This window comes from Bemisia tabaci, chromosome 7 (genome assembly GCF_918797505.1).
Source record: "Bemisia tabaci chromosome 7, PGI_BMITA_v3".
Taxonomy (NCBI): domain Eukaryota; kingdom Metazoa; phylum Arthropoda; class Insecta; order Hemiptera; family Aleyrodidae; genus Bemisia; species Bemisia tabaci.
The window spans coordinates 51942729-51964572 of record NC_092799.1 but is presented as its reverse complement, the minus strand read 5'-3'; the positions used below and the strand labels follow the sequence as shown (position 1 = coordinate 51964572).

The 21844-nt window shown below is 41.9% G+C and overlaps 1 protein-coding gene and 1 non-coding gene across 4 annotated transcripts in view; both read right to left on the bottom strand.

The window, feature by feature from the left end:
• The window catches only part of LOC109039360 (Rho guanine nucleotide exchange factor 3), a 180272-nt gene that overhangs the window by 31254 nt on the left and 127174 nt on the right, over nucleotides 1-21844 (bottom strand). The window lies entirely within an intron of this gene.
• TRNAM-CAU (transfer RNA methionine (anticodon CAU)) lies at nucleotides 10994-11066 on the bottom strand. Its single transcript has one exon. It is a non-coding gene; the product is annotated as a tRNA-Met (tRNA).

The following is a 21844-nucleotide window of genomic DNA, read 5'->3' as shown; positions in this document are numbered from 1 at the left end:
AATTTTAGCATCGAAAGTGACAGAATTGGTTTTAAGTGAAATACACATCGCCAAGTATTTTTCTATCATTGTGGACTCTACGCCGGATTTAACACACGTTGATCAACTATCTTTAATAATTCGTTATGTTCAAAGTGATGGTACGCCAATAGAGCGATTTATTAAATTTATTCCGAATGTTGGGCATAAAGCTGAACTCATAAAAGACGCTGTGGTGGAATTAATTGAAGAGCTTAAAATAAACATGAATAATTGTCGAGGGCAATCATATGACAATGCTGCAAACATGTCCGGGCCTTACAACGGTTTACAAGCTAAAATTAAACAAATTTCTCCAACTGCCGAATATGTTCCCTGTGCGGCTCACTCACTGAATTTGGTTGGAGAGTGTGCTGCAAAATGTTGCGAATCAGCAGTCCTTTTTTTTGATACCTTGCAAGAAGTTTACACATTTTTCACAGCGTCAACTGCCAGATGGAATATTTTATTTAACCAATATGAGAAAGCAGAGAAAAAGCGAAAGGAATCGAAAGAGAACAAGAGAACACATATCTTGCAAAATCTGTCAAAAACTCGATGGTCAGCACGTTCAGATGCCTGTGTAGCGTTGTTCGAATCCTATTGGGAAGTGATTAGTGCTCTTTTTGACGTCGAAGAAGATGACCAGCAAAATCCAAACGCAAAATGTGAAGCTAAAGGAATTCGTTTAAAGCTTGAAAGTTTTGAAATGGCCTTCATGGTTGTTTTTTGGGGCTTTCTTCTCGAGCGTTTTAATCTAACTAACAAACTGCTGCAAGACCCAGAAATTGATATTTTCACTGCCGTCCAGTTGTACGATTCCTTAATCGCTCTCATTTCTGAGAGTCGTGAGAAGTTTGATGGATTTGAAACCGAAGCAAGGACTTTACTCATGACAGCCGCTGAAAGTTACCAGAAAGATAAGGGGCGAAAAAGAAAAAGAACGCTTCGATCAGGCGAAAAAGCTACGGGAGAGGTGGAATTCAATGGCCGTGACACCATGAGAGTTGAAACTTTCCTAGTGATCATTGACAAACTAATTACCGAACTTAAGAAACGTCGAAATGCGTATGAAATGTATTATGAGCGATTTTTTTTCCTTCTAAATTTAACAGCCCTCAGTTCAGAAGAGTTGAAGAAAAAAGCTGAAGCGCTTGTTCAAATATATCCAGATGATATAGAAGAATGTTTTATTGGCGAATGTATTCAATTTCAAGCTTTGTGCAATTCCCAAAATTACACCGAGGACGCAAAAACACCAACCAAATTGTTGAAAAAAATTCGGAATCAAAATATTCACAGCGTGTTTCCGAATATTGACATAGCTCTTCGGATGTGTGTATGCACGCCAATAGCTAATTGCTCTGCCGAGAGAAGTTTTTCATGTCTACGACGAGTTTTGAACTACCTCCGATCAAGCATGAATGAGGAAAGACTGAGTGCCTTGGGGATTTTACAAATTGAGAACGAGATACTTCAATCTCTGGACTACGAAGAAATCATCGACGCGTTTGCTGCTAAAAAGAGTCGTCGTGTGTTACTGCATTGATTGTGGAGGCACCGCACGGAATCGGTGAGCAAATCCATCTTCTAAAATATTTTATTTGCTTTTTCATATTATCCCTTCTCAATTTTATTTTACCTCCAAAAATATTATATAGAATACTAAAAGTTGGCAAAATTTAGGATGCACAGGGGTGGCGGAACTTCAAAGTCCAAGGACTCCCCGCGGTGAGCTCTGGTAGACTGGTAATTATTTTTTAGCTCCTTAATTTCGCTCAAAATAATCAAATAAAATCCAAAGGTATTAAACCCGGTGACCGGTGTATTGTCACACCTCAAAATCGACACGAAATGAGGCGAAAAATACAGAAAAGGTAGCAAAAAATGGTGTTTTCCAGGTCATTATTTTGAAAATTTTCCGGGGGAGGCCCCCCGGACCCCCCTCGGGCTGGGGGGGGTCCCCCCAGACCCCCCCGGGGCGGCAAATTTTATTCGGCTTCCAGCGGAAAAATCGTAAATCCGGCCCTGCATCTGGGTTACATCAATAAAAAAGAGAGGAATAAAATAAAAAGAATAAAAAACAAGCAGTTTGAACAAAAAAAAGTTGAAGATCCATATCGAGGTCTAAACTAGCTGAGAGTACAGCGATTTGGAAACTGAACAGAAAAATAATAGATATCCCGATCGCCAAGTAGGATAATTTCGAGGGCGCCAAGATAGCATTCTGGGTCACTATCGCCATCTTGGATTTTTTAATTCTTAAAATTCGACATTACGTCAAAAAACATTCGCTGGCGCAAAGTTTCACAAAAGCCAATCGAACAGGAGCCGACATAGCATCTTAGGCAACGTCCACCGTATTGGATTTCCGAATTTCGAAAATTTGACTTAAAATTCAAGTTTCCCGTCAAAGAATGCCACCTGGTACTAAGTTTCACAAAAATCGATCAAGCAGGAGCTGCAAAGCTCAGGATCAGTGGGACTCTGCAGAAAGGTAGACGATACCAGTTAATTGCGTCCATTTGTGCGCCTTCAATCTCGTCGGATACTGTGCAGTACTCCTATGGCGGAATAGTTGCTCGGAGCGCCTGTAACAGTGACGCTTCGACTAGATGGCAGAGGATGACGATTGCTGCGGAAATTATACACTCTAACACTAGCGCAGTTATACATTTTCTCATCACCGATTGAGAGGTAAAAACATTCATACCTCAATTTGCGACGTTGCAAGTTTTTCACGGCCCCTTTCAAGTGGAAAAACCGACGAGGACTATCTAAAATCTGCCGATATTTCTCCGAGATATGATGAAAAGTATTATTTAAATGTTTCACTCAAGTATATCTGTATGCTTTCGTTGAACAACGGAAAAAGAAGTGTGAGCAGGAACCTTGATGAGATTCTTTACCTAGAAACGACGAAAGTTTCCGGGTTCTTGATACCTTCATCTAGTCGATCGGTCAATTGAAATTAGAGCGAGCTCTCACTTACACAGTACTTAAAGACGAAGTGAAATTAGTAGTCGCCGAATATTTCGATTTCAAAGTTGAGCGCAGAAAATCGGCACTTTGGCGAACAAACTTTCGACGCTTGAGTTGCGTTAACAGCTGCCGGAGACCGGAGACGTTAGCACGTTAGCGTGACCGCGCGCGACTTTCCTCGCAATTCGCAATTGGCAGTTGGCATGCCGCTGTGACGAATTACGACCTTGACCGATTGATAAAAAGTAGGTGATAAGCGAGACACGCTTGGGTAACAAGTGTTCGATAACTCGGTTCCATCTTCCATGGAGACCGTTAGTTAACAAATTTACGTGCTTTCCACGAATTCAATTTGTCATCGTTTCAGATATATACGGATTCTTTGATAACTTTTCGCCCCAACTCTTCCTCGTCGAGCGATTTTCGAAAAATTTTACAGATGGACCGAGTTAGAAGACTTTTCAAGACGTGGAGCTATTAGGGCCCAAAAGGACAGCCAATCTTTCCATTAGTAAAATACTAGAAGAATGTCGCTAAACATACGTTTAAACAGACAAAATTACACCTTCACATTCAAAGACCAAACGAAGATGGTCGACAATGTTTATAAATGAGTGCGTCCTTCCACGAAACTGAGGAAACTTATACGAAAAACAAGAACTAATACAGGACTTAATAATCTGTTTATTAATGTAGTTACTCTCGCAGTAATAGTAAGTAATTCTGGATAATTTGCGTTCATAGATGTGTTGTTCCTTAGGGGCCCTGAGAGCGCCATGAGTTTATGTAACCTAACCTTCAAAGTCACAGTCAATACTCTCCGACCGAGTCAGGGGGGATTTTCAAAGGGAGGGTCAAATTTCAAAAAATCTTCAAGAATATACTAAAATAGACCAAAATTACTGGGAGAATGTTCAATTTCGAGACTAACTTAAAAAAATTGGTTATTTAATCGGAACGTTCCGTGTTTCGTATCCTCTCAACAGCGAACTTTCGAATCGTAAGACTTAACATTGGCTTCGTGCTTACATTCATAGCTAAAAACCTCGTATTTAAAGTAATAGTTATTATTATTTATTGAAGAGTAAATGGTAGTTTTCATCATTATTCTACTGAATAGTCAACTTCTAATCAGATTGATGGATTCAATTATTATTGACCGTCAGGTTACACAAACTGAAACTTCGGTTAGACAAACCGAATATCTGGAATGATACGAAACACCCCTCAAAAAGTTCCAGGGTTGCCATAATTTCTTCATCTTCAAATTCCCTAACTTTTCGCTGACTTTTTTTTTTTTGCTTTTCCCTGACTCCACAGATTTCTAGTTCCCCGACTTTCCCCGACTTTCCCTGACCTTGAAACTTTTCCACTTTTTTTTAGATACGCCAACTTTAGCTAAACTTGGACCAAATGTCCTTGTTTAGACAACAAATGAATGTATTTATGCTAAAAGGAACTATGTTACACGCAAACCCTATGCACATAGTTCCTTTCAGCGTAAATAGGTCCAAATTATAGAAAAAGACATTCAGGAGCTGATTAAAAGATGAAAAGCCTTGAAAAGACCATAACAGCTGGAAGATCAGTGATAGTTTTATATTTTAATGATTAATAGATGTGTAAGAAATCCCCCGGACTTTTTCCATGAATTCTCCGACTTTTCTCAGTCATCACAAGAATCACTGACATTCCCCGGTTTTCGGAGCGCCAGCAAGGCAACCCTGGCCGTTCATATAGGCGAACTTTTTTCAAAGAATGCGGGAGGAGGGGGTCAATGGCTCACCCCTTTCGAGAACTACAGAGCTTGAAAATTTCACTTTCTCGTCGGAAACGCGAGGCAAAACAAGCGAGCCCTGCGATGCATTGCAGATGACCGGGTGGCGGCGCCGGCGCTCCGATGATTCTAAAATAAACTCATTTCATCGGAAAGCGAGTCTTGCAAGCTTGGATTGGCGGAGCAAGGTGAGTAGTGCATAAGGCTAGCAATGCCAAATTCATCCACACTTGTTGGGAGACGTAGTGAATAAGAGATCACAGGCTAGTTTGCCGTGCGCATGCAATCACGAGCAAACCAAAGCTTCGGGAGATTCACATATGGATTGCATTTTGCAAAAAGGAATCAAGAGCATTCCAGTGTTGCTCAGATGTGTATCTTATACTCATTCAATAAAATTACTGAAATCATGCAAAATATTAAATTTACAAAGGTAATTTTCGTCTTTAAGTTATAGTTTATTAGGAGTAAAGATAAAATTAGTTTAGATAATCTGTGTATATTTGCAAGGCAAACAAAGTTGCAAAATCTTGGCGACATTGGAACGCTCTCGAGTCCTTTTTGCAAAATGCAATCCCGGTGGCGTCATCGACAGGATATGAGCCGACGAGCCGCTTGTAAGTACCTTTCGAATTGACACTTGGGTCACGCCAGCTTTTACTCTCGATTTTATACGGGTAAGGTTTAATTCCTTCACCTCTAAAAATATTTAAATGTTCCTTTGATTAACGTGCAAATGCTATCATTCTGCTAACTCTACAATCAAACCACACGAACATGACCAGACAGCCTGTTAGTAACTATTACTGTATCAAAGCCGCTCACACCGTCTATCAGGATATAAAGGGGGAACTGGTCAAATTGACTCTGAGACACACGCACTCACTGACATCATTTGTGAATGGCAACAATAATATTGAACATCTATATATTTAAAACCTTGCTTTGAAAGTGTTAAATAGCTACATTTACATTTACGTTATATATTTTTTTAAAATAACTTTCAGTGCTAATCAAAATCCTATCAACCATTCGTAATTTTTTCAAACATCTCTTCAATTAATTGAAAACTGAATGTATCTTCAAAAATCTGGACGTTATTCTCTTTTAATTCATCTGTCAACTTCAGCGAAAACCCCCATGATACATATCCCACCAAAAACATTTCCATGTAAAGATGAACCGTTAAGCTAAAAATATAAACATTCGTCACCTGAAATGCAGTGATATCCCACGTAATAGACGCCAAGTAAATTGCATTAATCTTAATTTAAAGTTTATCCTCCCTTCAACATTATTATCAGCAAAACGCAAAATGTAGACAAAAAAAAATAATTAAAAAAAAAGATACAGATCTATCAGTTTTCTTTTGTAATACAATGGTACAAAAAATTGATAAATTTGTATCGATGTTTTTAAATTATTTTTTGTCCTCGTTTTGCGTTTTCCCGATAATAATGTAGAAGGGAGGAGAGCCTTTACATTAATATTGATGAAATTTACTTGGCGTCTATTTTGTGGGATATCACTGCTTTTCAGGCGACGAATGTTCATGTTTTTAGCGTGGCGGTTAATATTTACACAGAAGTGTTTTTGGTGGGATATAAAATACATGTCGCAAATGTGCGTTGGCATCGCCGGAAATGGAACAACCTTGCCGACACATTAGACGCGCGCCCAGTTCATGAGTCCGTACCTTAGTGGATCAATTAGCGGTGAATTTGAACAGTGATACCGAGATCGAGGCACATTAAAAGCGGGAAAAGGATGAAGGGGGGGGGGGGTTTAAATCTCAAACCGATATGTTACAACCAGATATTTTACATTGCCAACTGCTAAGATCTAGATCTGTGCTTTTAAAGAACGGCGCGGCGCTAGTAGACGACTAAGATGATTCTATATTTTTTAGAGCTTGTGGCGTTGTTGCGAAGTAAGATTTTGGAAATATTGATGGCGTAGTGAAAACTTTTGGCGGAAAGCATAGCTTCCCGAAGCCTTGGCGGATTAAATTTTCGCAGCGGAATAGAACGGGGCATGTCCTCGCGGAGGTGATTTTTCCAAGGATATTTCCTCTCTTCAAAAAGTACTCCCTCGATAAAAGAGATGACATTGCTGGAGAAATGAGCTTGCTCTCCCCCTCCCCCCTCTCCGCTGCTTTCAGTTATCTACACAAACCACGTTTAAAAGTTTACCAATTTTGGATACCTCTAACTTCATCAGAAAATTCGTAGTTTCAGCAAAAAGCTCAGCTCGATATTCATCAGTCGCTATTAAGGAAATTTCAATTGATTAGTTTCCCAACAGGACGTTCATCACCCAATCTCTTCTATGCTTTAAGAAATGCATTGCGAGTGGAGTGATCACCTTGACTGTCGAATGGCATCGACCGTGTTCGGGCACGCTTCACACGGTTGAGATGTAGGTTAAAAAGTGCGCTGCTGCAATACTATTAAGATGATTAGATAATAGTCGTCGAGCAAATAAATTGAAGAAGCCTTGAGAAGAAATAATAACATTGTAAATTTCTTAGTTCGCAATACCGGAAGTTGGTCACAATTATGAATTTTCGTTGGAACGTATATAAAGGAAATCCGGAGGATAGACAGGGAGGCAAAATTTCATGAAAAATAAAATCTTGAAATTCCACGTGAAATATTTCAAAAATTTCAAAGAAATATTTCATGAAATTTCACGAGGCTGTGAAAAATTTCATATTTTTCAGGGGCTAGAGTATGCAATCCGCACCCAAACACACACAAATAAAAGAAAGTCACAATTTTTACATTTTGCGAATCATGAGAAAGAACCGGTATTTTTCAATATCTTTCCTAAATGTTTGAAATTTCATGAAATATTTCACGTGGAGTTCCAAGATTTTATTTTTCATGAAGTTTTGCCACCCTGCAGATCACACGCGGCAATTTGAAATAAAGTTTTGACGAAGCCGCGAATGATTTAGGTGAGTGAATCCCAGGGATGAAGAATAACCGTCAACAGAGAGAGAAAGACTTCACCTCCAAATTTCAGCAACTTCCGACGAGGATTTCAAAGAACTGGAAACTAGTTCCACTTTCTAGCGAATTTCCTGCGGTCGTTTTCACCGCGACCCGGCTGGGTAAGTAAGTTCTCAGCGATAGCCTTTAAATACATGGCTATCTATCAAACTACCGTGTCTACGTCGAGCCGCTTCCTAGATGCCGTCGCGTTCATCTTTTTATTATTTATTAGTTTTTCGAACTTGATGAAAGAAAGCGGAAGAGAAAGAAAGGCGATGTCGATTGAGCCGACGTGATGACAAAAGAATCTAATAGAATTAAAAGGAAATAATAGAATTAAAAGGAAACATACGTCGCTCACTAACTAGGCTGCGTTGCCTACTTGTAACTTTCCTCCGGCGATGAGATCATGCACTATGACTTGACGCAAAACCACCCGAAAATTTCGAATCAAGTCAGTGTGGTGTCGATAAAAAAATTGCATTTTAAATAACGTACTTCTGGTAGACACGACTTGAAAGTTTTTGGGGGGTCTCAAAATTTTAGGAACATACATATGATGTAACTTAATTTTACATTGTCTGATAATCCAGGTAAGGAAACAAAGCGCATGCAGCTCGTTCAGGGTATCTACACTAAAAAAAAAAAGAGTGGTAACATTTACTATGAGTCTACTTGATTTTTTACACATTTTACACGATTATTGCTGATAGACTTCGCTAACATTTGCGGCAAGGATTTAGTTACAGTCTTCGTAGCAGGATTATGACAGAGCCCAAGCCGCTAAAATCGCGACTTGAAAGTGGTGCACTGCCTTAAAACTGGACGCTACTTAACTAAATCTGACATCGTGGAGGATCACAGGCTCTTGATGACAGGAGGGAAGTGAAGCGTGCATCAGTGCATCACTCACCGCCTTTGATGCTGAGTCGAGATGAGCATCGACCTTGCCGGATCATAGTGTAAAAGCACATTTCTCAAAGATTCCAGCAAAAGCTACACTCTGTGTGAAATAACCATGGCCACTGACGACCATTCTGCCAGAGTTATCAGAGGGAAATCCCGTGTCCATTTTACCCCGGGCCCCTCTTTACAGCCCCCTTAAAGTCCGAATGATACAAATTCCACTCTATAAGAAAGAGCCACGGCTCATTACAAAAATGAGTCAATTCCGCTTTTTGCGAAAGGAGTTCACACCGTAAGAAGAGGGGGAATCCAAGAACCGCACACTTCTTGAGAAGGGCGACCTGGAACAGCACAAATTTGGCGGGCGTAAACCGCACACATTTTTCGATTTAACGATTTCGAAAAAAATGACGCGGTTTTAGGCCGAAAAGCCAGTTACCATGCACGTCGTAAAATCCTACCCCGGTTACCAAAAAACTTGAACAAGGCATTGGACTTTATCGCTGAGGCACGATAAGCGACTGATAATTTTTCTAGGTCTGTTTTTAAAGAAGAAAAAATTAAAATATTGACAAGCGAAAGGAATCCTCAAACTTTATGTTCTATATACCCCAAAACCCTCTATATTTTTAGTCCTAGACGTTTTGCAAAACTTTCCGGTCGATACAGCTATTAAAATGACCTCGCTAGCTAATAACCGGCCGGCAGTCGGAAAACCAACTGTTGGAAAAAAAACGCGCATTTTTATGTGACGAATACAATCTGATGGAGGCTGCTCACTTTAAAGAGGAAATGCTGCTCAAATATACCTGAAGAAAGTTGGTCTGCGATGTCAGCCCGTCAGGATTTGAGAGGTAGGATTTAAAAGACGATTACAGTGTAAGTGTGCGGTTTTTCCCTTCCAGCCTTTGCCATTAATGTGTGCGGTTTCCGTCCCCCGATATTTGGGTCCTGAAATGCAAAGTGTGCGGTTTTGGGCCGCAGCCATAACCTAACTCGAGGTTATAATTTTAATTGTAGCAGCTATAGTAAAAACTGATACAATTTTTAAAAAAGCTAAGCCTAATACAAACATTAATCAAATAATAAGATACATGTGATTTATAAAAAATTTTAACTTAGTAAATCGAGAATTTCTGGGAAATTGGCATCATTGGAATAGTCTACTGGAAATGGATGGACACGGACAAGTGGAGAAGTTAGTGGCGATGATGGAACCGGAATCCCCGCCCTGAGCCTTGGAGTCTCCGACGGTGGCGTGCAGCGTGCATCGGGTTCCAATTGCCTCATGAGAGACTGAGTCAAGGAAGGAACGAGACACAAACATTGCGGATTGACGATACGAAATTGATACGCCTTTCTAGAAATTCTTCATTCAATACTACCTGCAAGCCCCTCCTCAATGAGAGATTGGTTCCACGAGTAACTCACACCGGACAATGTTGTGCATTGTCACCGCGACTATAGCCGGAGCCGCTCCGAATTCGCTGAGTGATAATGTGTGCCGAGCGATTCGGCAAACAGAGTTGGAATGAACCTCTGAGCAGGAAGAGTTATACAAGACTTACGGAAAGGAGATGAAGAAAACAAAACATTGAGAGAGAAGTATCCTAGAGCTAATTCACGGGTGCAGAAAGTTGATTTCACATTCGCCTTCAATTCGTGGATATGCAATTTTACCTACTTGGAAGTCCAAATAGTTGTTTCACGCATTTAGCCCCATTTAACTTTCATTGTCTAGTCTCGCTCTCAGCTTTCGAGTCGAGAATCGCGCCAAGTTCCGAGATGCGTACGCTATTTGGAAATGCGTAGGGCAGCGCGCGTACTGAAGTTCGGAGTAAGTGCGAACAAATTTAGCGTACCTATTTTCATCGAAACGTGATAAATATGTCATCCATTCTTCAGGGTCGCAGCCTGCGCAAGTTTCCCACTATCAATACTGCTCGTGAACGACCGACGGTTGTGGGTTCATGAAGAAAGGTCATCCGAACATTGAAATCGTATGAACTAATAATTTGTTTTGGCTACTCAACACTTCTTACAATCTCAAATTCGCATTTTAAAAAAAAATTGCTACCTCGCGCTGATTTTTCACCTTAGCTCTTGGAAAAATTGGCACTGCGTGCCCTTTCGCCCGTTACATAGCGCTGAGCGTCCCCCCCTTCCCCTGTAATGCACTCGTGGGGCAGGATCCAACCCCCCCCCCCCCCCCACAACAGCGCTACGAGAAAGGCTTTCGAATTGCATCAAGTTTAAAGCGAGAAAAAGAGGCTTGAAGTTATAAACAAATACTTGAAATGTTTCTAAAAAAATTTGCCCCGGGTGAGGATCGAACTCACGACCTTAAGATTATGAGACTTACGCGCTGCCTACTGCGCTACCGAGGCACATGAAGAACTGAGCTTCACGCGGCTATTTTGATCGATCTTGTCTGGTTTTATAACCATGATTGGTTGATATAATTTAACATGATTCTAACTGTCTTTGTAAAATGATTTCAGCCTTCAAATTTTTAGACAGTGGACGGAATCGATGACGTAATTGAAATGAATCGTTACAAAAGAAATATAATTTGAAGAATTCCAAAAATTGAACGAAATAACTGAGGCACGTGGTGTAACCATTCTCCTGAAAGCCACATCAAAGTGCAACAAAAATCAAGGGCTTTGGACAGGGGTAGTACACCAATTTAAAATGCATTATAAAAAGCTTCGAGGAGCAGCAAGAACTAGCATATTAAAACTGGAGTGCGCAAGCTAAACGAATAACTGAAAAAGAAAGCGAGAATTCTTTACTTTTTGAGAGACCTGTTGGTCCGAGAGGCGACGTATTTCCTTCCAAGATGTTCTAAGACACCCCTACTAAAATTCGGAACTTAAAGTTATCAGGTATAATTGCGCCGGAGAAACTCAGTGAGGTGCTACGTAGAAAAGCTTCCGGGAAAAGTAAGAAAATTCATCCTGCAGGGTTGAAAATTCAATGTGTTTACGTAAATTCGACGGCGAAGCGAAAGCATGAGAAACAGAGAAGTTAAATTATTTACCGCAGGGGAGGGATAATACTACTCGCTCCTAATAAACAATGTTGCAAGACTTGACAAAATATTTTATGTAACTGCCTCTAAGAGTAGTGTCCTGTGATTTTCCGACTAGAATATTGGCATTAGTAGAACATTGGCAATGAAAGAGGCCACAATCCGGGCAAAATAGGAGGGTACTTGACTTAAAATTATACTGGAAGGAACGCTTTGTTGGATTGGAGAATTTATCGAGTCGGGATTTTCAGGTGCAGCATCATTTTCCGCTGAGATTTCAAAAAATCGCTATATTTGCCTCGTTTACTTGAATTCTATGTATGAGATATGAAAAATCTTCCTCAAACTTACATTTTCACGCAATTCAAGTGGTTCCGTCAATTTCGTGGAGTTCCCATCATCATTAATATAAACTTCGAAGGATTCAGACTTTCAGTCGATTCCACCTTTTTCTATTTCACTCGTGGCGTTGCCAGATTGTGCGATAAATGTGAATATTTTACATGGGTTTGAACTGGGAAGAGTGTCGGAAAAGCAACTTATCTGGCAACAATAGAGTCTGCGAGGGACGAGAGGCTGCCTTTCTGGGAAAATTTTAAAGTAAATATTTTAAAGTAAGTTTGAATAATTGCGCCAAACACAGCGGGGTCAGAAACGCATATTAGCGTCCATAAGATCGCAAGAATACTTCGCGCATTGCGCCAAACAGTGCGGTTGGCGAGAGGCGCATGTTAGCGCCTACAAGCCCGCAGGAAAACTTCTCGCATTGCGCAAAACGGTGCGGTCGGCGAGAGGCGCATATTAGCGCCTACAAGGTCAAAAGAATACTTCACGCATTGCGCCAAACAGTGCGGTTGGCGAGAGGCGCATGTTAGCGCCTACAAGCCCGCAGGAAAACTTCTCGCATTGCGCAAAACGGTGCGGTCGGCAAGAGGCGCATATTAGCGCCTACAAGGTCAAAAGAATACTTCACGCATTGCGCATATCGATGGCGCGGCGTAAGTCCGCAATCACATATCTCGTTTGCAGTGTCTGAGAATCTCCGCCTCTATGACGGCACTTCATAAATTTTATTGGCATTTTTGAAGCCGAATATTCGCGTATGACCGGGGTTCCATAGGGCAAAGCCCCTTGGCTGGCCGCGACGGACGCGCAAAGCGCGTCCAGAGTGGCTAGTACTTTATCAATGTGCAAAAAATCAAAAAGGAAGAATGGTCAATTCTAGCAACTTCTGAACGCTGAAAAAAAAGAGAGCCAACCAATTTTCGACCGCAAATCTGGTGAATTTTCTTTGATAATTTGCTTGACAAGTTGCTCATCAACCGTCATTAGGACGTATTTCTGGCAAACGGAACTATGTGCATTCAGACATGAGCCCTGAGACTCATAAGAATGTATGCATAACAGGGCTCACGTCATAATGCACATAGTTCCGTTTGGCAGAAATACGTCCATTAGATGGAAAAAAGCGTTTCGTATACCTCTGAATCAACTTTTGCCTTGCTCGCTTACATTGCTTAGATTCTTAGTGCGGGGTCTACATCGATGGCTCAAGTGCCAGATCACGTATCTCTCTTTGCGACGGTGAGACTTCCAGTCATACTTTTATTTTTCCTAGAACTAGAACCAGTCAACGTAATCTCTTGAAAATTTCCTTGATTTTTCTTCCCTCTCGACAGAACATTCTGTATTTTCAAGCTCTGAAGTCGACTTGCTCCTCTTAAAAAAAAAAAAAAAAAAACCCGAAGATTTTGAGACACTGCAATGGAGGTACGTGGTCTCGCACTTTAGCCATCGATATACAAGGTTATTCAAAAGTCACGCACCACTGGCCATGAGGGGGGTGGCCATTTGAAATTTTTGAGTTGCCCCCCGCCCCCCTCCCCCGAGGGGATCAAAAACTGGAAAGTACCTAAAAAGTTTCCCCCTCGATATGAGGAAAAATGACTTAAACCGCAAATCGATAACATGTTTATAACTAAAGTTATGGCCAGTGGTGCGTGACTTTTGAGTAACCCCGTATTGACTCAGCTGTGGATCCACCCCAGATCAGAGACAAGAGACCCTCCACTGGTATCTTGGCAATAGTGGAAGCTTCTAATTTCGGGACCTCAACATAATCATTGACCTTCCTACTAGGTGGGTGGTTCACAACGTGTTGGAAGTTTCGTTTTGCAAACAAACCGAAGTTTGGGAAACTTGTTTGGCTTGTGACGTCACTCGGAGCTCACCAATCTAGCAGGTAAGATTACTGTCACCCCCTAATAACTGCCTATGGGGAAGTGTTGAATCCCCGAAAGTATACGCTTCCACCTGTCGCCAAAAGCTCAGTGGAGGATCTCTTGTCTCTGATTCACCCTCGGGGTTAAATGAAGCGAGTCGCTGATAAGAAGATGATAAGAAAAAGTGAGTTGATGGTAAAAACTGGGAGAAGCACTTAGAAATAGGGAAGGCGGATTGTTTGCGGTGACGGAGAGAGCGGAGAACGGGGAATACGTGTGCTTTGCGGAAAGCACAAGTTGTCCGCTTGGCAAATTGCTTCGCGCGCGACTAGACCACCCGCCTGGCCTGAGTGGCCTGCCTCGCCGATTCTCCGCATGACCCATGTGACGCATGGGATGGGACCCGTTCGAGCCGCGATATCCTTGTTATTAATTTCAAGCTTAAAAATGGAGATCCAACAATCTTCAATTACGCCGCGAGCCAGCTGGCCAACAGCACCAGCACCACGTCCTGCATACGTGGCTCGTGCCGAGTTAACCAAGAACGCCGTATGAGCCATCAGGCCTTGCCAAATTCCCGTCGACGGATCGAAAAGTTTCAGGAAAATTTGCGAATATTTTTCTCCCGATTTTTCGGAGGATTTCGATCGTAATTTGATCTAAAAAGTCTGAAAATTTCAAGGAAAAATATGCATGACTTTCTTCAGAAATAAATATTTTCTGAGAGGAAATTTGGCAACATTCGAATGCTTATACGGCGTTTTGACTCAGGACGGCAGAGCAGCCCTTACGAGAGGAATCGTCTCCGCGAACGAGTGGCAGAAAGAAGAGGGTTGAGGTGGAGGGTGGAGGGTGCGGACACACTTGCGGTCGTAAAAAATAAAACATACTCGGCAGAGGCGAGGCCGAGACGTCATAACCAGCTTTCGATATCATCTCGAATCATTTCGTTATCTAAGATGAAGAATCGATTATTATGGTGTTCGCAGAGACAAGAGACCCTCCACTGGCCTCTTGGCGACAGGTAGAAGCTTTTACTTTCGGGGTTTCAACAATTCCTTATGGACAATTATTAGGGAGCAACAGTAATCACCCTAATTTCGGCTGTTGACCTACCTACATGGTCGATGATGAGCTTCGGGTGACGTCATAAGCCAAACAAGTTTCCCAAACGTCGGTCATTTTCGGCTTGTTTGCAAAACGAAACTGCCAACAAGTTGTTCAACATCAACCATGTAGGTAAGTCAACAGTACTGATTGCTGAAGTCCCGAAAGTAAAAGCTTCCACAATGTCCAAGATACTAGTGGAGGGTCTCGTTGTGGGCGCCCAGATAATCGATCTTTTTCCATAGGTTTGAATGGCGGGTGTATCAATCCGTAAATCGCAAAACACGCCACGCCACGGATATCCGGGCGTGAAGGGGAATATTCTGGATCAGAGACGATACGTGAAAGGATCTGTAAGGAGGGACCTTGTCACCAAACAATTCAAAGTTGACTAATAGATACCACTGCTGTGAGGAAGCAAATCTGAAAGTTTCGGCGCAATGTTGACCCTGAAAGCTCGAAAATTCAGGAAGATACAATGTCTTGGAGTTCCATTACAAAAATACTTGAGCTTTCGGTTGACTGGGTCTTTTACGTGCAACTAGTTACCCATGCAATACTCACGCATACGATGATAAAAAGTATGCAACTTCCAGCTGAGGTTTGAAAATTTTTAATGATGCCATGTCTTACCTGGAACAGAGGAAAATAAACAATGATTCAGTAAAACTCATACTACTTAACGAAACGGCAAAAAGCCATTTTTCCGTCTCGGAAATTTTTCCCTATTTCAACAGAAATGAGACCACTTTAGTACGCTATCAATAATCCAGATTTGATCTTTTATGAAAATTATTTTTGCCGAAGTCGTTTCCGTTTTAGCCATCAGAGGAGTAGAAGACTAATTTTGGAGCTTGCTTTACTGCAAGTGTCAATATTTTTGTCGCTTTCTCACAGCTTGTGTTGTTGCTGACGGTCACACCTTTGTTCTGCGCACATTATTGTCTTTAAACCGATCACTTAATTTTTCTTGCTGACTCGGCGATAACCCTGTTTACCCGCTTCTTCCTTGTTCTCATGAAGTTTGGATCTGTCTGAGAACTGCTCGTATATTCTCTGCATCATCCTTCAAAAACATAAACATCCTCTTTTAATCCGTACGCTCATTCTTGAAGAGTGGGAATTCAATACTTGATAAGCGCCATCAGCGAGCTAACTATTGACGTTGATGGACAAAGCTATAGACAGAGAGGGCATAGGTAAAATGAAGCGATCCTATTGGTGGAAAGGGATGGATGCGAAGGGAAAAGGTGCTAAGTAATAGACTAACTGAGGTCAAACGACATGAGACCTTTAGTCAGTCCATCATTTCCCCCTTAGTACTTACCACCCGTTTCGACCAATAGGATCGCTCTAAACTCCCTATGTCTTCTTTGTCTATCGCTACATCTATAAATTGAATAATATGCCGGCAGGTGTTGCTAAGAATTTGCAACCGTTTCTTTCATTTAAAAGGAGCTCAATGGGCTGAGAGTAACGACCTGCATCATGAAAATAACACTAATTTTTTAGGTAAATTTTCTAATAAACAGTCCCTCTCTCAAGCGAGGTAATTTTCCTCACAGGGATGCGCAATCCGGGCAACACCTGATGGTGCTTTGCAGGGGCGCGGCGGGCTTGTGCGATACATCGATTCATCTGCCATTTAAAGCTATGGAAAAGGATCGATAAACAGGGTGTTCGCAGCGAACACCTTAATAATCGATTCTTTACCATAGCTTCAAATGGGGAAAAATCGATTTTCGATCATCCCACGCCTCGCCACTGGTGCTTTTGCTTACCAGTGCTGGTATTTTCCCTATTCATTTACGTTTGAGTTTTAAGAGCCTGTGTGATGTGCTAAATTTAGGGATTGAAAACTAATCTATCAGTGAGTGCGAGCACTTAAAGAATATACGGACGCGTTGCGTTGTTCCTTGACATACCCCATTTTGAAGTACGTAGTAAGAAAAATACGCACCATTCATTTGCGGTTCAAGCACCGACGCGACGATGTCGTAGATCGGCATAATTCATATTAGCTCACGGAGATCACTCGACAGATAACTTATCACTTATTTTCTGCGAACTTGTGCCGGGTTTTTTTTTCGTGGGTGATAGAGAGGATGTGCCTAAGATGCCTATTCCCTTGTTGCCGAATATGCCAGAAAAGGGATGGTAAGTTTGTAATGAAAAAAAAAATTATTCCAAGATTTTTTTACATGTTTAGAACACTAGTTTTTTATTTTTCACGCTAAGCACCAAGAGAACTCGGACATTCGTCGGAATTGACATATCTGTCTATTTTCACTTACCGACCCTAATTTTCTAAGTTTCTTCTAATTTTTATATTTTTAATAGTTTCACCACCAGCATTGCGTTAAAGTCTTCGAAAGCCAAGCCATTCGCGCGGGCAAAGGAATTTATATAATTTAAACGATTTTACGTACTAACTGTACAGACGGTAGATTATGAAGCGCTGAAGCATAGCGATCAGTGAATCGAATATTTGGACAAAGGTTGTGACACAGGAACATTCTAGGTATCTTTTTAGATCGTCTCATTAATAGACCGCATTCTGCAATAAGGAACTAATATGTCTAGGTCCTCCGCACAGTAACCTACTTAAATCTGCATACGGGAATTAATGGCACATACGTCGTATCTAAAGTGAGCCATAAATATCTAAGCCAACTCTATATTGAAAAATGAAGTCCAAATTATCATAGATACGGCAGAAATTTACTGTAAATGAGAGGTTAGAAATCAGAGGTAGAGGTCATAATAAATTATGATCAGTGTAAGTCAGCAGCTCACACCGAATATCTCCTGGATCTTCTACAGCAACGCTTGTATTTGTTATATTTTTGGTGCTCTTTTGAAAGCAACCCATTCCGAATGCAAAAGGGGGGAGAGGTAAGGAGGGCTCTCAATGATATTTTAAAATCAATGATTCTGTGCACAGCTCGGTAGCCTGGCGTTTCTTTTCAGGAGTATCCCATAATTGCAGCTCATAAGTTTGAGTCCGACTCTTGTTAAGTGGAAGTGTCTGCTTTGAGTGCTTGTTACAAAGTTGCGCACTTGAAGGGCCTACACAATTGAGGACCGCTATGAAGATGAACAGAAACATCTGGATCACATTTAGCATAAAGGAACCAGCGCGATTACAGTGTTTTCAAAATTATCCGACTTCTTCTTTTCTTTTAAAAATACTCAATTTATAAGTACATTATAAAACTTCATACAATTATTTTCCTCTAAAATTAACAAATCTTTGGTGGGAAGCAAAAACTATTTTCTATTCTGGAAGGTTTTTCAGATAATTATGAAGGAGCTACATTTTTACGACACAGTGATTGCGTTGGTTCCTTCTTGCTAGGACTAGTGGTTGGAATAAAAGAACTTTCTGCATTAGGATTCGGCCGAAAAAGTCAAGCAAATTCACTCGCAAAAATTCGCCCACTGACAGTGGGAGGATTTTGTTTTCCGCCTTCAACAATCGCCAGATTGGCGGGAGTGGTGGAGGCGGTAATCGTCTCTCTTGAACTCCTCTTCGGTTATAACTTTATTCATTCTCGACGAAAATCGTGGGCTGTCCACTCTATAAACCGTATCACAAGTTACTTAACCTCTCAATAAAACCGACTACAATGGACGGTGGGGTGGGATTAGGTTTTGGTTTCATTTTTACAAAAACTTTTCTAGTGTTTCGATTTTTACAAGTCCGCAGCAGTCTGCACCTGAGAGGCTCTCTCCAACGGGTTTTGGATGATGAATGAGGGTGGCGAGTCTCAGAAGGGTTGCGCCGCGAGGCCGCGACCTCTCTCTCCCAGTGGCGAGGCGTGAGTATTGGATTATCGATATTTCTCAATTTGAAGCTATGGTAAAGAATCGATTATTAATGTGTTGGTCGCCAACACCCTGTTCACCGATGCTTTTCCATAGGTTTAAATGACAGATCAATCGATGTATGACAAAGCACGCCATGCCACTGGTCCCTCGGGTATCCCTGTGATCCAGGAGTTGTGTGACTTTTATCGTGGGGCTCGAATCCAGCAGTGTGGAGTGACTCTTGGAAAACCCGGGATCGGCTCCACGTCGTGATCGATGAGTTTTGGATTGGGAACGCACTGCCCCTCCCCCGCCCTCGACCCCTGTTTTTCTGCAGGATGCCCCCGGACCCCCTTTTGCCCCCCCCCCCCGCCGCCTGGCAAAGTCTCCAAAATATATTGTCCTGCGGTAACCTTTCCAGTGGGGCATTCGAAGGGATGGATTTTCTACGGAAGGAGTCTTCGATAAGCCTCCGCCAGGAGGTTTTTTATCAGTTTGATCAAATTTGACGATCTTCGGGACTAGACTCGGGCGTATTTCGTAACTTTCGAAGATCGGAATTAATTCCTGGAATACCGGAATCTTTGACGAAATAAAATTGCAGCGCTGAAAATCCGCCTCTGGCAGTTATTAGGGGTAATTTTTTGGGGTGAAACCGGGATCGGAGGCCAAACCCCGAATGAGCGTCGTGGCATCAACCACCTGTCTGGTGTATTTATTTGTATTATCTCACAGCCTCACAGGACGAGATTCATTGGCGGATCCAGCAAATTGGCAACATTGTCTCTTCTCCATTTAAACCTATGGAAAAGAATCGATTCTTGGAGGGGCCAGCTCCTAGAAGAATCGATTATTTAGCATAGGTTTATAAAATGGAGGAAATTCGGTGTTGCCAAATTGCTGAATCCACCTCTGACGAAATTCCCTGGGGCCTAGGGACGGGGGGGGGGGAGGGGGGACGGGGGGGGGCCTCGGGTAGGATCATTGTAAGCGAGTGCGTTTACCTCTGAGGACTCCGACTGGGTGAACGCCGCGTGATACGCGCTTACCATACATCAACGGTCCATACTAAAAACTCCCAAGTCCGTTTTTCGATGAGCCCAGTTATGAAAGGCTTTTCGGGGATCTCACGGCTCATTACAAGCTTTCATCCTATACCGAATGACCGATTCACGTTTGCTTATTCTTAGATCGCTCCATCGCCCGCTTGATCATCGCAGATCAATTTGAATACTGTCGTGCTAAGGAAAAATGCCGTATGAGCCTTCAGATGTTGCCACATTTCCTTCATTAAAAGTTGAATTTACCAGGAAAATCGTTAGTATTCTGTTCAGATTTTTCAGACAATATTCTTTGCGACTTAGTCTAAAATATCCGAAAATTTCAGGGAGAACAACGCAAAACTTTCTTCACAAATACATGTCTTATTCGAGGAAATTTGGCAACTCTTGAATGTTCCTACGGCATTCTTCCTAAGCACGGGAGCATCGCGGATGGATTCGAGCACCCGCAGTAAGAAGTTGCGAGTGTTGTTGCTATGCACGGCATGGGCGGCGCATGGGCGCGTGAATATTTGACTCCAGGTGGTGGGTTACAGAAGGCCGAGCTGATATTTTTGTCGTTTCAAGCGAAACCTATTTTGAGTTGAAACATCACAAGCGGGGCCTTCCGCAGATGGAAAATGATCCAACCGGTGTTTTGAAACAATACCAGGGGTGCAGAGACCTCCTGACCAAGGAACCTCCGTGAAAACGAGAAAAACCAGGGAGACAGGGGAGCAGAAAGTTCCAAGCTTTTCCCCAAATTTAATAAACCTTCCCCCATTTTTTTACCAAAATTCACGATTGCTTCCCCTGAACACTCTGAAAAAAAAAGAAAAGCCTTGGCTGTTAAAAAAACTGACCGTTTCTCCGTTAAAACGCTCTTGAACCCCTGGAGCCCGTGTAAAAAGGGGAAAACTGAAGGAGGCCTATCTGTTTTTCTTCGCCAAATTTGCGTTTTAACTGCAGTTGAGGGGTGCAAAATTCCGATTTTGGGGGTAAAAAGATTTGACTTTTAATTATTCAGTAGGAAGGGATCATGATTTATGTTAAAAGGGGGAAGGCAGGAGCTTTCTGCGCCCTAGTGTCTACAAACTTCAGTAAAATGAGTTTACTAACTTTTCCAAGTATTTTCGGTCAAAAATGACCAAAATTCAAAAAGCATTCGACCAAATATCGACCGTCATGGATACAAATGAGAAATTTGTTACTTCGTTTGTCAGTTATGATCGCAGGCCTCGTAAAAATTGACGAGCTTCCATGAAACCTTATATTGAGCCGTGGAAGAGGGCGCCTCAAACGTTCAATCTAAAAATCGATCGAAGCAGAGGACTCACTGAACGCAGCGTGATATTCCATTAGCGATAAATCTTGTCAGAGTTGCCACAGAATTTAGAAAATGAAATTCCCTGACAATTCCCTGATTTCCTGACGCATTTTGGTGGAATTCCCTGACAATTGAAGATGTGACGGATGGTTAAGAAGGCAGACATGAAGATAGTTTTCAGGCAAACTTTGTTGTTCGAAACCACAAACCCATTCTAGAAAGCATATGAAGGCGATTTAACAAATTTTCCCGGACATTTTCGTCACTTTCCCTGACATTTCCCGGTTTTCCCTGACTGTGGCAACCCTGTCTTGTGCAATATCCAGACCGAGCGTTGGAGATGGAGTTTTTCCCAAATTCAATGCAAGAATGTAAAGTGTAGAACACACGGGACACGGGACTCTGAACTTGATTCTCCGAACAGAGATAAAGAATTTTCAAGAGTGATTTCTTCCTCGACAGGCACCGGCATAAAAACTCCATCAGGGAAGCGCCACGCAGCACCTAGCTGACGTTTTGTTTTGGTTAACGATACGTGGATGACGCGAAACTTTAGCTTCACTTGGGGCCCCCTGCCACGCATCACGTCAAGGATCACCTTCGAAAAGGAGTAACTGTTGCCACA